This window comes from Microcebus murinus, chromosome 1 (assembly GCF_040939455.1).
Source record: "Microcebus murinus isolate Inina chromosome 1, M.murinus_Inina_mat1.0, whole genome shotgun sequence".
Taxonomy (NCBI): domain Eukaryota; kingdom Metazoa; phylum Chordata; class Mammalia; order Primates; family Cheirogaleidae; genus Microcebus; species Microcebus murinus.
In genome coordinates, this window is record NC_134104.1 from 19,906,083 (window position 1) to 19,923,132 (window position 17,050).

At 34.6% G+C, this 17,050-nt stretch overlaps 1 pseudogene; it reads left to right on the plus strand.

The window, feature by feature from the left end:
- Positions 1-15,928: 15,928 nt before the first annotated feature.
- LOC105871206 (large ribosomal subunit protein eL15-like) lies at positions 15,929-16,606 on the plus strand (annotated as a pseudogene).
- Positions 16,607-17,050: the final 444 nt, after the last annotated feature.

Here is a 17,050-nt window from a genome sequence, read left to right on the forward strand (position 1 = left end):
AGGTCTACTGGGAGAATGCCAGATCTATTTAGGAATGACCATGAGGTTTAACTCATGCAATTACTTTTGCCAAATAATATAGTCTAGCAAAACTTGTTGATAAATCCTTAAAAATAGTTTCCTCATATGTTTTCTACAGTTTTAGAGTTGGCTTTTTTGAGATTGCGAATCTGGTGTCAATTACCCTATCATGGCTGGAAAAGGATTCCCCACAGTAATTTTATACTCAGAGAAAAGGTTATTTTTAATAAAAGGATTGATGAATCCTTAGAAGTTATATGAATTAAAATCATAATTAACTAAATCATGGACTTCAGGATTCTTGATCCTTTGTCCAGAGATTGTGAAAATTAATGATATTATAAAATCCCACAAATTAGTGGACATCTATTAGAACAATAATTTCTGAAGAAGATAAGTCCTTGTGCCTCATCTGATTTGAAAATAAAAATAGGCACAAACTGGGTATCTAGTCATAGGAAGTAGGTTATTCTTTCCCTAGATTTTTGTAGTCCTACACTAACCACTAAGTAAGGATAAAAAACTAGGTGAGCAACTGGTAGAATGGTATTTAGGGTAAGAATCTATTCTAGATATTTGAGAAATGAATCAGAAGCCAAACCATCTGGAAAGAAAAGATATATTTCATTGTGTTTTTCCCACACTACCCTGAGCCCTAATGAAATACTCTGCAGCAGATAAAAAATATTTCTCTGCAACATGTTTAAACTACATATATTCACAAGCTCTTGCTCTCATTTGTTTCACACTTTCCTTCTAGTTTAATTTTTAAACAATTCCTAGAGTCTGCTTGTCAGCTACTCTTTTCTTCCTTGCATTAGAAGTTCACCTACGGTGCTTTTCCTTTGTATTGATCTGGCATTTTACAACCTCCTGAGGCTCCTTTCCAATTTCCTTTTTTGAGAAATATTCTGAAAATGATATATTAATATCTACTGGTATCTTCTATTGATCAAAAATCAAATCTTCAGAGGGCACCCTGATAGCTAACAGGATATTTTTTGCCATCATTTGGGGGTATATTATCTAATTTCATCTATAATTCCATATGAAGAGTGGTGATGTTTCCTGTCCTTAAGCAGAGGAAAATATATCAGTAATATATATCATGTAATATGCAGTTCACTTAATATATCTTTTCTAGCATATAAGTTTCTGAATATTTTAGGAAGTCACAACATTTTTAGCAAAATTTACCATAAAAGCAAGATATGGGATAGAATAATCCATAATGTCCAGTGAAAATAGGACTAGAGTGTTCAGAAATTCTAGAATCCTGATCCCACTAATTTCTCTTTCTAGTGTTCTCATAGAAGTTTGAGAAATACTAGTATAACAGATAAGATTCTTGTTCAAATTTAGAAAGTATGTGTTATAATTTCAACATAGACACCTTAACAGTAGGGACTTTGGTGAGCCAATTACCTCTGTGGCACTTGGTTTTCTCATTAGTCAAATAAATTGGTGAGAATAAGAAGAATGTAAATGATTCCTAAGTTCTTCTCCAGCTATGACATTTTTCTAAAAATGGTCTATGTGTAATTGATTACAAAAAATGGAAATGTTTAAGACTTAAAGATTAATTAATTTTTGTAATCTGAAATGATATAATACCTAGAGGAAATACAGCTATAACTTATTGTCAAGACACTTTTGAAACAATCAGTGATATCATTCCCTATGCACTACAGAACAATTTAAAACAGTAGATAGAATCTCATGACACTCTATAATCATAAAAATGAATGATAGGATTGATAAAGATAGATGGCCAATGGCTATAATACATAATAATTAAATTATTTCCTATCAAAATTTCCAGTGTGAATTCATAATAGCCTATTGCAGGACAAGCATTTTAATCTTCATGTGATCTAGAACTTGACATCATTTTAAGCTCCAGGTGTTCTCTTTTTCCCAAGTTCATTCTGCAGAGTGAAAACGATATCAAGAGAACATGGACTTGGCTGGGCGGGGTGGCTCACGCCTGTAATCCTAGCACTCTGGAAGGCCGAGGCAGGCAGATTGCTCGAGGTCAGGAGTTCAAAACCAGCCTGAGCAAGAGCGAGACCCCGTCTCTACTATAAATAGAAAGAAATTAATTGGCCAACTAATGTATATAGAAAAAATTAACTGGGCATGGTGGTGCATGCCTGTAGTCCCAGCTACTCAGGAGGCTGAGGCAGCAGGATCACTTGAGCCCAGGAGTTTGAGGTTGCTGTGAGCTAGGCTGATGCCACAGCACTCACTCTAGCCTGGGCAACAAAGTGAGACTCTGTCTCAAAATAAAAAATAAAAAAAATAGAACATAGACTTTATATCACTGTCAATATTAATGTAACACTAATTATAAGTAACTGTGGGTATGAATGGAGTTTAAAAATATGATTTGGGAAGAGCTACTCTTTTAATAAAATCATTTCTAAACATTCTCCTAGAGAGCTGGAGAGCATATTTCAGATTGGCAGATTTGAAGACCTCTAAATATTTTAATATACTTATATATGTGTATATATAACTTCTATCTACCAATATCTATCTATCTATCTATCTATCTATCTATCTATCTATCTAATAAATCATCCATCTATCTATCTCATCAGACATATATACCAGGGAGAGCTATGTTTTTTAGTGACATTCATATCAATATAATGATAATGAGTTTGCTTAACTAGCTAGATAGCTAACCAATCTAATCCCTAAGTTAATGGAATACACAGAAAGTTTTAAGAGGAACAGAAAAATCTTAGAAATTGTCATTTAAAAGGCAGATGGAATAGATAGGATACAGTAAGAAAGGGAAATATGGGTCGAGGGAAATTGTGAATTCTGTTTCTGGCCAGGTAGAGGGGTGATGGAGCACTTAAGAAAACCTCAGATAACTTTAGGTACCTTATCTAGTGTTTCCTCAGACTCAACTTGATATTTATTTTTAATTTACTTTCAAATAGACAAAGATTTTTATGTTGGTACAAAATTTTTCTTTTATTGTTATTGTTTTCCTCTATAGACTATCATCTTCCCAGGTTGTTCATTTATTCAAACATCCCACAAATATGTAGTGAGCACCATATAAGCCACATATTATTTTAGGTGCTGCTGACATAGCAAGGAACAAAGCTATAAATCTCCCTGTCCATGATGGAATTTATACTCTGACACATTTCTAAGTGTTAGTGTTTATGGTTGCTGAATGGTACAATTCTCTTAGGGAAGCAAATGCATCTCCTTTTATCTTCTGTACTTCATTCCTAATCATACTGCATTCAGTTCTGATGGACTCAATTCCTGTGTACTATGAGAAACCAATGCCTACTTTAGATTATATTAATTTTCATTGCTTGAGACATGCAAACTATTTCCATATACATGGAAAACCATCTGCATTGTACTCAAACTTGTAACCTTTGTCGCTCTACAATCCATAGTCTACATTCTAAGCTAAGGTTTTTGTTTCCTTTAACCTCTTGAAAGGCACTTTTGCTTCTTCCTGTTTTTGAATATGTCACAATACAATTGAACTGAATCATGCAATATTTAAACAGAAATATGTAACTTTTTTGTGACAAATGTCAAGAGGTTTATGATAAACATGAATCTTCCTAGACTACTTGAAATCATGTGACTTAACAGGTCTGCTGTAGAACAAAATTTTCTCCCAGAATTTCCAAACATCTTTTTCGTAAAAATTTTCATGGTTAAACCATAATTTTAAATGCATTTAATCAAAAAGCGTTCCCCTTCAGCATGTTCCTATTTGCATCCTGAGATACTCATAAGATGTGGAGATTCTCCCCAGTGTTCGAGCTATAAACCATGCTGCAGCTGCAGGGTGTATAAATATCCTGGAAGCACCCAGCTTTCTAGTGAGCACGAAACTTTTGGCAGCAAAGAAATATCTGTTTGCCAGCACTTGCTCCTAAGTGTGTGGCTACCTCTGGTTTTCTCACCATATAGCCAGTTTCCAGTTGCTGCATAATTGTCAAGCACAATACAAGATCAAAACAAATATTTCCTTCTGTTGATATTTTTCAATTATTCCACTCAGCAGGTAAAGAAACATTTGTCAGTTTTTCTCACAGTGGGCTTACTTCCAATTTTGGAGAACTGATGATAGAAATTTCTTTGAACCTACTATTTAATAGAAAGCGAAGATGTTGGTCTAGGTTACAGTGGTTACAACATTGCTGAAATCCCTCTGAAACTTCTCCTGGAAAGAAAACTGCACATGAACCCCTCTGGGTCATTCGGCCACTGGTGGTGTGTATACACATTGCTGTTCTACAGAGCTCCAGCGGTGTGCTTGCCTCTGAGTCTTGATCTTAGAACTTAAATCAAAGCATTACCCATGTGTTCAACCGATTGCTCAGTGCTTGTATTCGTTCCTCATAAAATAACACTCCGATATAAAGCATATGAGTAATAGAAATGAAATTACTATTCAAAAATTCTTATTCACAAGTCAACATGCAGGGGCAAGATTTTATCCTTTTTTTTAATTTATATTGCATGTAAGTGGTTCTAATATATAAAATGTTTTACTTATATTTACAGATGTCCTTAAATATTCGTATTCCTAAATTTAGTATATGGATATTGTTGGTAATATATATGCTTCCTCTCCTAGATTGTAAGATTTTCAAAGGCATAAAATATGTCTTGGACATATTTGATACAAAAACCATCAAGAATAATACATAGCAAAGAACAAAAAAAGAATACATAGCTTATAATGAGTGTTCAATAAATACTTCTTAGTGTCTTTGACAATTAAGAAGAGTTAGTAATCAGATATGCTTTAAACATAGGATAGTCTAAATACATTATTACTTATTCATGCATATATGTGTACTTATTGTAATCATTTCATATAACCATCTATATATTTTTCTGACAATTATTTTCTTCATTTGTATTCTATCACTCATAGTTAAGTTACTTCTACTATTTTTTCTGGCTAATATTGTTAAGCCTCAAAACAGTCCTCAGAAAAACATATTCAATATATCTAGCATTTTAGGTTCTTAGGATAAACTGGAGCCTTCATTGACTTAAGGTATTAATATTTTCTTTTCACATTGGAACATATCTGTGGGTATAAGAGCAATGGTGTGAAATGAAACTGAAAAAGGGTATCTTAGTTTTATGTTTTGGACTATCTGTTTTCAGTTTTCAATATCTACAGGGACACCTGGTAACTGTGAAATACACATTATCATTTCATATATACTGCTCTGTTTATGGGAAAGAGAGAACTGACTTTTCATCAAAATTACAAAAATTGGTGAAGATATTATCCTTAGAAATTTTTTAAAGCAAGTGATAAATTTCTTTAACTACATCCCTACCTACAATTAGAAATAATTACTGTAGCTCAGGGAACAGCCCTTGATCTTTGGGTCTTCTTATTCCATTCACTTTTTTATGATTTTACCTGCCCCTTTGCTTTAAATAACACCAATATGTGAATGATATCCAAATCTATGTTGTTAATTGTGAACACTTGTCATAACTACAAACTTCTAAAAATAGCCATATACTCATTGTCAATAATTACATGTATACTGTAATAAGCATCTTAATCTTAAATTGACTAAAAACAAACAGCAGTTAACCCTTGAAGAACATGGAGACTGGGGACACGAATCTGCCTCACAGTTGAAAATTCATGTATAATTTTTGATTCCCCAAATCGACTAGCTTGATAGTTGACTAGAAGCCTGACCAATAACATAAGCAGTCAATTAGCACATATTTTGTGTATGTATTATACACTCTATTTTTATCAATACAATGAAGCATGCCAAAGAAAAGAAAATGTTATTAAAATCATAAAGAAGAAAAATATATTTACTATTTATTAAGTGGAGTGAATCATCATAATGGTTTCAGCCTTATTGTCTTCAAGTTGAGTAAGTAAACAGAGGAGGAGGAGGAAAGGTCTTGCATCTTAGTTATGGTGGTTCATCTGAGAGTTTTTTTCCAGTTGCTGAAAATCTTCAAAAAAATATTCCAGTATATTTACTGGAAAAATTTTTTATATAAGTGGACCTAAATGGTGCAAGTCTATGTTCTTCAAGCGTCAATTATACTGTTCTCCCACATGCTCCCACATGCTTTTCCAACTTATTGACGAACATTTCATTTTGCATTGCTCAGTACAGAATATTATAATTTTCCTTGAATAGTGTTTCTTTTGCAGCATAAATTCAACCTAATAGCAAATTCTATCTGCTCTATTTTCAAATACATCGAGTAGTGACCTTTTTCCTCTTTCTTTTTTAATATTTTGCTAAACTATTTAAGAGTTCATTATAGACACTGTGACACTTCATCCTACAATATGCCAGCATGTATCTCCTAAGAACAAGGACATTCCTCCTATATAATCATAAAACAAATATGTCACTCAGAAAATTTAACATTAATACAATGATATTATCTAATACACAATACGTATTCAGATTTTCTAAATTGTCCCAATAATATTCTTTCTTGTTTTTTGTTTTGTTTTGTTATGTTTTCTAAATTCAGGATCCAAAAAAAAGAAAAGAAAAAAATGTCACACATTGCATTCAATTGTTTTGTCTCATCCAATAATTTCTGATTTTAGCCCTTCCACCTTTGGAGATAGATCCATTGGTATTGTACTATTTTTATTTACATCAACTATTGACCATTAATCACCCACTCTAATGTTACTATTGACCATTAATCACCTACTCTAAAGTTACGTTCACCATCATTTCCCACTTGTTTGCTGCATTATATTCTTAATTGAACTTAATATTTCCACTCTTCACTTCCTACAGCACAATCTAAAAATACGAGGCTCAGTATTTTAAGAAGAGTGATGTCAGTCAGCTTACCAAAAAACTATTCTATACTTCATGTAATGTAAAATCAAAGTTCTTACAATTGCTCTTAAGCTCCAAAAGTTCTATTAAATCTCTCTCTCTTTCTCTCTCTCTCTCTCTCTCTCTCTCTCTCTCTCTCTCTATATATATATATATATATATATATGTATGTATACACACACACACATACATATATATTCCTGATCTATAAATATATACCAGGAATATATATATGTGTATGTAAGTATATGTGTGCATATATACAGACTTTGTCAGAGCTTGAGAGCAATCATAAGAATTGTATCTTATGTTAGATCAAGAATTAGGAATATATAAACATATATACACAAACAAACAAACATATGGACATATATATATATATTTAGCATAAATGCCTACTACTCTTTTGATTGTTTATGACAGCTACATTTTTCTTTTTGCTATTTCTTAAATACATCAGATGCACTTTTCATTTCTTTACTATAAAGGATATTTCTGTACAATTTTTCTTGATAACACCCTCCAGATACAAGGTGTAGTTTTGACTTGAATTTTTATTACTCAATTAAAACAAGCTTCATTTAAAACTTTACATATGCACCAGCTGTCTGGCAGGTGGAAGTAGGGAGGAGAGGACGGGTAAATTCACAGCTAATGGGTGTGGTGCTCACTGTCTGGGGGATGGACATGCTTGTAGCTGACACTAGGGCGGAGTAAAGGCAATATATGTAACCTAAACGTTTGTACCTCATAATATTCTGAAATTTAAAAAATAAATAAATAAACATGCACATTGAAAAAATAAAGAAAGGAAGAAAACTTATGTGTTGGCTGTCCTCTGTAGGCCAGGACTACCCGTTGGAGATACTCTTTCAGAACTAGAATCCCTCAGAGACAGGAAATGATACAATCCCAAAATAATGGGGACCACATGTTGACACTTAAACATGAAGAAAAGGCAGACATATCATTGTAAAAACATGACAAACAAGGGGGTAGGTACAACCACCTACAGTGATGAGGATGGTTATTAAAGCATTATTCTGAGGGACAAGACAAATGAGCAACTAACAAAGATTTTGTTCAATCTGTGCAGACAAAAGATATCAAAAATGAATAATCAGGAGCCTGGGGAAGCCATTCTAATAAAATGTCACAACCCCTTGTCCACATGCTGAAGTTTAATCAGTGTTCAGAATCAAAACTACATAAGTGATCGAAAGGCCAAATCTCCAGAGGAAAGACCCTGCAACACAATGGCAAATGTATCTGGTAATAATTCTGCTATTTTTTTCCTCCAAAGGATACTAAGCCATTTAATCCATTTAAGAACATAAATCTTTCAATGACTGTAAGACATAGAGCCTAAATATTTGTTGATACTAAGGAACAGCATTTTTTAGAGTTGGAGTCAGCTTACAAATGAATTCAGTGCTAGTTACATACATACCTACTACACGTGCACAAACACTATATATATAGGGATAGATATATTTAGAAATAGATATTATCAAGCCTGTCCATTGTAATTATACATTTATATTTGTGTATGTATATATCTACACATATCCCTAGTATGCTTCTAGGTGTCCAAAGATAGTTTATATTCCCATAGAATATAAAGAACTTAAATTTCAAATATATATATTTTAAACAAATATATTTTAATATTTTAGTAAAATGTTAGTTCTTTATCAGGTAATCAATATGATCATTATAGTTTTTCCCTGAAATAAGATTATAGGATGGGACTTGGGTAAACTCTAAAGTGTCTTTCAGAATGACAATAGTTCTGGTAAGCTCTACTCTTTGGCATTGTTTCTTTTGAGCCAAAAGCATCCACTACAGAGACTTAAGTGTATCTTGGTATTAATTAAAATTCTAGACTCTCTTCCACAAAGAGCATAATAAAGAACCTAATTAATCTTGGCCCACATATAGAAAATATACTTTGTAATGGTTTTTAAATTACTTAGAGCAGTCAAGTTGTGTTAATTGAAGTCCTGCTTCATCTTTTTCCTGATATACAACCTTAAGTAAATTACTTCACCACTGTAAGCTTTGATTTCTTTACCTTTAAAATTGGGATAATAAAAACAGCATTTGTTTAACAGTATTATTAACTGTATTTATATAACAGCATTAGTGAGATCCAAATGAGATAATATATGAAAACAGACATTGAATTGTCTGGTATTTTGTTGATGCCAAGATAATGTTTGCTTTTATTCTTAAAATATTAAAAAACATATTTTTAGACTTGGACAAACTCATTTCCATTTTTAGCATTGATTTTTCTCTTTCCTGATATTCAGGATACTCTCCAACTTTCTTTCTTTCTGAACCTCTCTATTACAGTGTGAACTGGGAGGGATCTTGTATTTCTTTCCTGCTCAGTAAAATGCTACTGGGTTATTTGCAAGCAGAGGGCAGCCAATATGGCTTAAGAAATAGTTCCTCCTGGATTGATCTCATTTTGAGAAGAGACAAACTATTCCAAATTGATTTATTTGGACAATTACCTAGCAGTTGTATAATCCATGTGTGTGCGTGTGTATGTGTATACATAATATATATATTTTCTCATCATCTGTCAAATGCTCTCCTGAAATTCACAAGTAAATCATTTGATGAAGCTTTATTATCTCTGAGAATTTGCTTCATTCAAGCACTCGTGAAGTTTTTGTGGGTCTTAATTATATCAGGTAGTTATTAATACCTATTTCCACCAAAAGCATTTCCTGCGAAAATTTTCTCCCATTCTGTGAGTTGTCTGTTTGCTCCCTTGACAGTTTCTTTGGCTGTGCAGAAGCTTTTTAATGTGATCAGGTCCCATTTATTTGTTTCTGTTGCTGTTGTGATTACCTTTGGGGTCTTCTTCATAAATTCTTGGCCTAGGCCAATGTCTAGAAGAGTATTTCCAATGTTTTCCTCTAGAATTCTAACAGTTTAACACCTAAGGTTCAAGTCTGTTATCCAGCATGAGTTGATTTTTGTGAGAGGTGAAATGTGTGGGTTCTGTTTTAGTGTTCTACATGTGGCTACCCAGTTTTCCCATCACCATTTATTGAATAAGGCTTCTTTTCCCCAGTGTATGTTTTGTCGGGTTTGTCAAAGATTAGATGGCCATATGAGGATGGTTTTATATCTGAGTTCTCTGCTCTTTCCCTGTTCTTGTGCCATACCCAAGCTGTTTTAATTACTGTGCACTTGTAGTATAGTTTGAAGTCTGGTAAATTGATACCTCCTATTTTGTTTTAATTTCCTAAGATTGATTTTGCTATATGGAGTCTTCTCTAGTTCCATACAAAGTGTAAAATTATTTTTTGATATATCTGTGAACACATCTGATAGAGGGCTGATAACTAGAATCTATTTAGAACTCAGGAAAACCAGCAAGAAAAAAATCAAACAACCCTATCAAAAAGTGGGCAAAGGACATGAACAGAAATTTTTCAAAAGAAGACAAAATAAAGGCCAACAAACATATGAAAAAATGCTCAACATCTCTAATCATCAGGGAAATGCAAATCAAAACTGCAATGAGGTAGCATTTATCGCCAGTAAGAATGGCCTTTATCAAAAAGTCCCCAAACAATAAATGTTGGTGTGGATGTGGAAAGATAGAAACACTCCTACACTGCTGGTGGGACTGCAAACTAGTTCAACATCTGTGAAAAGCAATATGGAGATACCTTAAAGCAATACAAGTAGATTTAGCATTTGATCCAGCAATTCCACTACTGGGCATCTACCCAAAAGATCAAATGACACTCTACAAAAAAAGACACCTGCACTCGAATGTTTATAGCAGCACAATTCACAATTGCAAAGTTGTGGAAACAACCCAAGTGCCCATCAATACATGAGTGGATTAATAAAATGCAGTATAAGTATACCATGGAATACTACTCAGCTTTAAGAAACAATGGTGATATAGCACCTCTTGTATTTTCATGGATAGAGCTGGAACCCATTCTACTAAGTGAAATATCTCAAGAATGGAAAACAAGCACCACATGTACTCACTAGCAAATTGGTATTAACGGGTCAACACCTAAGTGGACATATAGGAATAATATTTATCGGGTGTCAGGCAGGTGAAGGGGGGAGGGGATGGGTATATACAAACATAATGAGTGAGATGTGCAATGTCTGGAGGATGGTCACACTTGAGGCTCTGACCCGAGGGGGGAATGGACAATATACCTAACCTTAACACTTGTACCCCTATAATATGCTGAAATAAAAAAAAAAGAAGAAAAAAGCATTTCTTCATAGAAGAGAAAGAATCTCTTTTGCTTTCTGTTTCTTGTTCCATGCCCACTATATCTTTTGTTTACTTACTTTTTTACATTTTTCTGACTTGTGCTGTTATATTTTTTCACATCTCCTTCTTTGTCCATTATCTCCTAAAAGACAAAACCATAACTTAACCACGTTTTCCCTAGCACAATACTTGCTCATAATAGGTGCTATGTGAATGTTTAAATAATTCTATTTAATCTGAAATATTTCATCCTCATAGAACATTTTACAATGTATTCCACATTTATATAGAAACAATATCATCCCTTTTTCTTTGTTGTATAGAAAAAAACAGTATTTGCTAAAATTGACAAGATGCACAAAGATTATTTTCTTTTCTATTACTACACAAATACTATTATAAATTAAAAGCCAATTGGGCTGTTTCCACAGCCTTGCAATTATGAATTGTGCTGCTATAAACATTCGAGTGCAGGTGTCTTTTTTGTAGAGTGTCATTGGATCTTTTCGGTAGATGCCCAGTAATGGGATTGCTGGATCAAATGGTAGATTCACTTGTATTGCTTTAAGATATCTCCATATTGCTTTCCACAGAGGTTGAACTAGTTTGCAGTCCCACCAGCAGTGTAGGAGTGTTCCTCTCTCTCCGCATCCACGCCAGCATTTATTGTTTAGAGACTTTTCAATAAACGCCATTCTCACTGTAGTTAAGTGATATCTCACTGTGGTTTTGATTTGCATTTCCCTGATGATTAGAGATGTTGAGCATTTCTTCATATGTTTGTTGGCCATTCTTCTGTCTTCTTTAGAAAAGTTATTGAAAAGGGATTCTTTTCCCCAGCGTATGTTTTTGTCTATTTTGTCAAAGATTAGATGGCTATATGAGGATGGTTTTATATCAGGATTCTCAGATCTGTTCCACTGGTCAATATTCCTATTTTTGTGTCAATACCAGATTGATTTAATTACTACAGCTTTGTAGTATAGTTTGATTTCTGGCATATTAATACCTCCTCTTTTGTTTTTGTTGCCTAGAATTGCTTTTGATATTCGGGGTCTTCTTTGGTTCCATACGAAGTGTAAAATTACCCAAGTGCCCATCAGTCCAAGAATGGATTAATAAAATGTGGTATATGTATACCATGGAGTACTATTCAGCTTTAAGAAACAATGGTGATATAGCACATCTTATATTTTCCTGGTTAGAGCTTGAACCCATACTACTAAGTGAAGTATCTCAAGAATGGAAAAACAACCACTACATATACTCACCAGCAAACTGGTATTAACTGAGCAGCACCTAAGTGGACACATAAGTACTACAGTAATAGGGTATTGGGCAGGTGGGAGGGGCGAGGGGGGCGGGTATATACATACATAATGAGTGAGATGTGCACCATCTGGGGCATGGTCATGCTGGCAACTCAGACTTGTAGGGGCAGGGGGGGAAGGGCATTTATTAAAACCTTAAAATTTGTACCCCCATAATTTGTCGAAAAAAAAAAAGCCAATTGGGTGTTTGCCATCACACATTTCAAACTACACCAATGTTTATATTGTCATTAGTTTTTTGGGTTTTTTTATTTCAGAATATTATGGGGGTACATATGTTTAGGTTACATATATTGCCTTTGCCCCAACGGAGTCAGAGCTTCAAGCTCATTCAGATGGTGTGCACTGCACCCAACAGGTGTGAATATACCCATCCCCTTCCCCCCATCCCGCCTACCCTACACCTGATAAATGTTACTATTATATGTGCACTTAAGTGTTAATCTGTTAATACTAATTAGATGGTGAGTACCTGTGGTGCTTGTTTTTCCATTCTTGTTATACTTCACTTAGTAGAATGGACTTCAGCTCTATCCAGGGTCTAATCCAAGAAGTGTTAGATCACCATTTTTTTTTTATAGCTGAGTAGAACTCCATGGTATACATATACCACGTTTTATTAGTCCACTCATGTATTGATGGGTACTTGAGTTGTTTCCACATCTTTACAATTATGAATTGTACTACTATAAAAATTCTAGTGCAGATGTCTTTTTTATAGAATATCTTTTTTCCTTTGGGTAGATGCCCAGTAATGGGATTGCTGGATCAAATAGTAGATCTACTTGTTGCTCCAGTGAACTGATTAGTACAATTTCTGCTCACAGTTTATTCTCTTCATAACAATGCATGAAAGTATCACATGTCTGAGGATGGCATTTGCAGTGTAAATTTTTAATATTACCTATTTCTTAAATATATCCTCACTATCATATTTTCAAATTGGTATTGATACAAACACAATATAGCTGTGGTGGACACTTGCTAAAGTAACCTCCAATGAATCAAACCCTTTTATAATTCCCTTCCTTGAGTGTGGGTGAAATCTGGGACTTACTTATCACCAATAGAAACATAACATAGACATTGATATCTGAGAGTGAGGTGCTGTTATAATGGATATCTAAAATGTGAAAATGCCTTTGGAATCACTCAGTGGGGTAAGACTAGAACAATTTGGAAAAGTATGATAGAGAAGGTTCAAATCACCAAGAACAGACTGTTAGTAGAAATTCATCTGTTAAAGTGCTGCCCATAAGAGCTTAGAAGAAAGTGAGAAATATGTTATTAGAAAGTAAAGAAAGAAATATCCTTGTTACATAGTGTCAGAGAACATTAGCAAAAGTTTCATCTGTATTGACAGGGAAAGTAGGACTTATGAGTAATAAATTTTGTAATAAAGCTAAGGAGATTTCCAAACAAAGTATTGAAGGTAGGGCTTAATCATCTATATTTATGCTTATAGTAAAATGCAAGAAGTGAGAAATAAATTGAGGAAAGAGCTATTAAACAAGAAGGAACAGGATAATCTTGAAAGTTATCACCTAAAGAAGGGACTGGATAATCTTGAAAGTTATCACCTAACCCAGACAGCAAAAGACACTAGAATTAAGGGATTCATCACTGACAGGAAAGCATTCTGTAGAGAAAAGACTGAGGGTGAGACTGTATGACTGTCCAACCTTATGCTAAAACCTCTAAAAGATCAACATATTAGATTATTCAATTATATTCAATACAAAGTGTTTCAAGAGTTTATTGGTGTGATTTACAGTTCTCAATCAAATCAGAGAGTCTTGATAACTTAAGAGAATTTTTCCTCAACTATTCCAGTAGAGGCCAAGGTTCAGAGAGAATTATCTCAGAAAGACCTGTGACCATAACTTTTTGTGTAGTGAATTAAGTGCCAGCTAAGTTCATGAAAGGCCTACAAACTTTCTTGAAAATCAGTTCACCAAAAACACCACTACCATAGACCAAAAGGGGCAGATAATATATACTATTAAAGGAAATTTTCCAGTCCTCCAAATCTCCAATGATAAGAAGATGGATGATAAAAGTAAGATGCAGGCAGACATGTGCTAAATTTCATATGTGAGGAAAGATTAGTCAGTGGATGAAATTCAACATGAAGAAAGCATAGCTGAGAGCCTTGGATGATAATTTTCAAGGACTGAAACCTAATCAAGAATTTCATCTTGAGTTAGCTCAGCTGTATTTCAAAACTGCCATGGACCAGTGACTCTTTCTTTACCTTCTTTGCCTTACCCTTTGACCTGGAATGTCTATAGCTGGCATCCTATTCTTGTTCCATCATTGCATGTTGGGTGTATTTTTAGTAGATAATTTTTGTATTTAATTGCACAGATCTATAGTAGAGAGGTATTGTGGTCCATGAGCTGCACTTAGCCAATCACAATCAGAAGCCTCATCTGCACCTGAACCCAATCCATTTCAGATGATAGAATTTTGAGTTTTCTACTGATGTCCAAATAGAATAAGACTTTGGGGAACTTTTGGATGAAGTGAATATATTTTGCATTTGGTTGTGAAACATTGGGAGTAGAGGGCAGAATGTGACTTAAGGTGAATGGAGATGACCCTGGCAGCTCATTGGCAATCATCTTTGTATAACCCTTCTCCTTAAGTACAGCCAGAATCTGTGACTTGCTTCTAAAGAATAGAAAACTAATATAGTAAATTTCTTCTCATCAGCATAATTCACTGTCTGGCTCTATAGATCTATTGTGATGAAGGGGAGGGGCATTTCAAGTGGACAAAATGACATGTACTTTATTAAGTAATAGAAAAGTGTATAGTCTATACAGGAAATTAAGTTAAGTCTAGCTAGCCAATAGATCGAATGAACTGAGAAGGAGTGGATATAAAGTGAGTGAATAAGCAAAGATCAACATTGATATTGATTTTCATTTGTGTTAAAGAATTCAATTTCACACTAAGAGGAATAGAAGACTCATAAGCATGGCTGTTAATAATCAGAGTTTTATTCTGGAACCATGCCATCCAATATCTTAGCTACTAGCCATATGTGTATATCTGCTTTCAAATTGATTAAAATTAAATAAAATTAAAATTATGTCTTCAGTTGCTCTACCTACATTTCAAGTGCTCCATAGCAATATGTGGTTGATGGTTACCATATTGAAAAGAGCTGATATAGAACATTTCTATCATCATATAAATTCTGTTGAAAAGCATTGCTCTAAAATGTGAACTATAGCCGTGAGTTTGAAGAAATTGAAAGTAGAAAAAAGAGGAGCAAGTGAGATGAATGCAGGAAGTTGTTTAAACAATCTATTAGAGAGTGTGATAACAAAAGTATGAATTGAAAGAATAAGTATTAAAATGACCTAAATGACTTAATGTCTATTTGGATGTTTAGAATGGAGGAGACAGAGTAGTTTTAAAAAAGTAATCCAGCCTTTCCGTCTGGCGGCAGCCATCAGGTAAGCCAAGATGGGTGCATACAAGTATATCCAGGAGCTGGATGGAAGTGGAGGAAGACGCAGTCTGATGTAATGCGCTTTCTTCTGAGGGTCCGCTGCTGGCAATTCCCACAGCTCTCTGCGCTACACAGGGCTCCCCGCCCCACCCGACTGGTTAAAGCGTGCAGACTGGGATACAAAGCCAAGCAAGGTTATGTCATATATAGGATTCCTGTGTGCCGTGGTGGCCGCAAACGCCCAGTTCCTAAGGGTGCAACTTATGGCAAGCCTGTCCATCATGGTGTTAACCAGCTAAAGTTTGCTCGAAGCCTTCAGTCTGTTGCCGAGGAGTGAGCTGGACGCCACTGTGGGGCTCTAACAGTCCTGAATTCTTACTGGGTTGATGAAGATTCCACGTACAAATTTTTTGAGGTTATCCTCATTGATCCATTCCATAAAGCTATCAGAACAAATCCTGATACCCAGTGGATCACGAAACCGGTCCACAAGCACAGGGAGATGCGTGGGCTGACATCTGCAGGCCGCAAGAGCCGTGGCCGTGGAAAGGGCCGTAAGTTCCACCACACTATTGGTGGTTCTCGCCGTGCAGCTTGGAGAAGGCACAATACTCTCCAGCTCCACCGTTACCGCTAATAAGTAATGTTTGTAAAATTTATACCTAATAATTTAGGATGGTCATGTCTGCTTAAAGGTGTTATTTTTCTGTTAAACTAGTCTGCAGATTGTTTCATGAATGCTTTGTCAAATATGAAGTTAAAAGTGCAATAATGTTTGAAGACTATAAGTGATGGTGTATCTTGTTTCTAATAAGATAAGCTTTTTTTGTCTTTGCTTTATCTTATTAGGGAGTTTTATGTCGGTGTTTAAAACATGCTGTGTGGTATAATAGGTGTAAAATAAATTCTTTAAAAAAGGAGTGCTACAACTACTGCTAGGAGTGCTACTGTAGATTTGTTTGGTGCATGTGGTGAAACCTACAGCTTTACTGGGATGATGGCAATGCTCTGCTGGCTTTTTAACTGGGTTTTGTTTAGAAATTTGTAGGGTAGGAGGAGGATATCCTAACCCTATGTCATGGTCACGTAGAAAAATGAGCTCGTG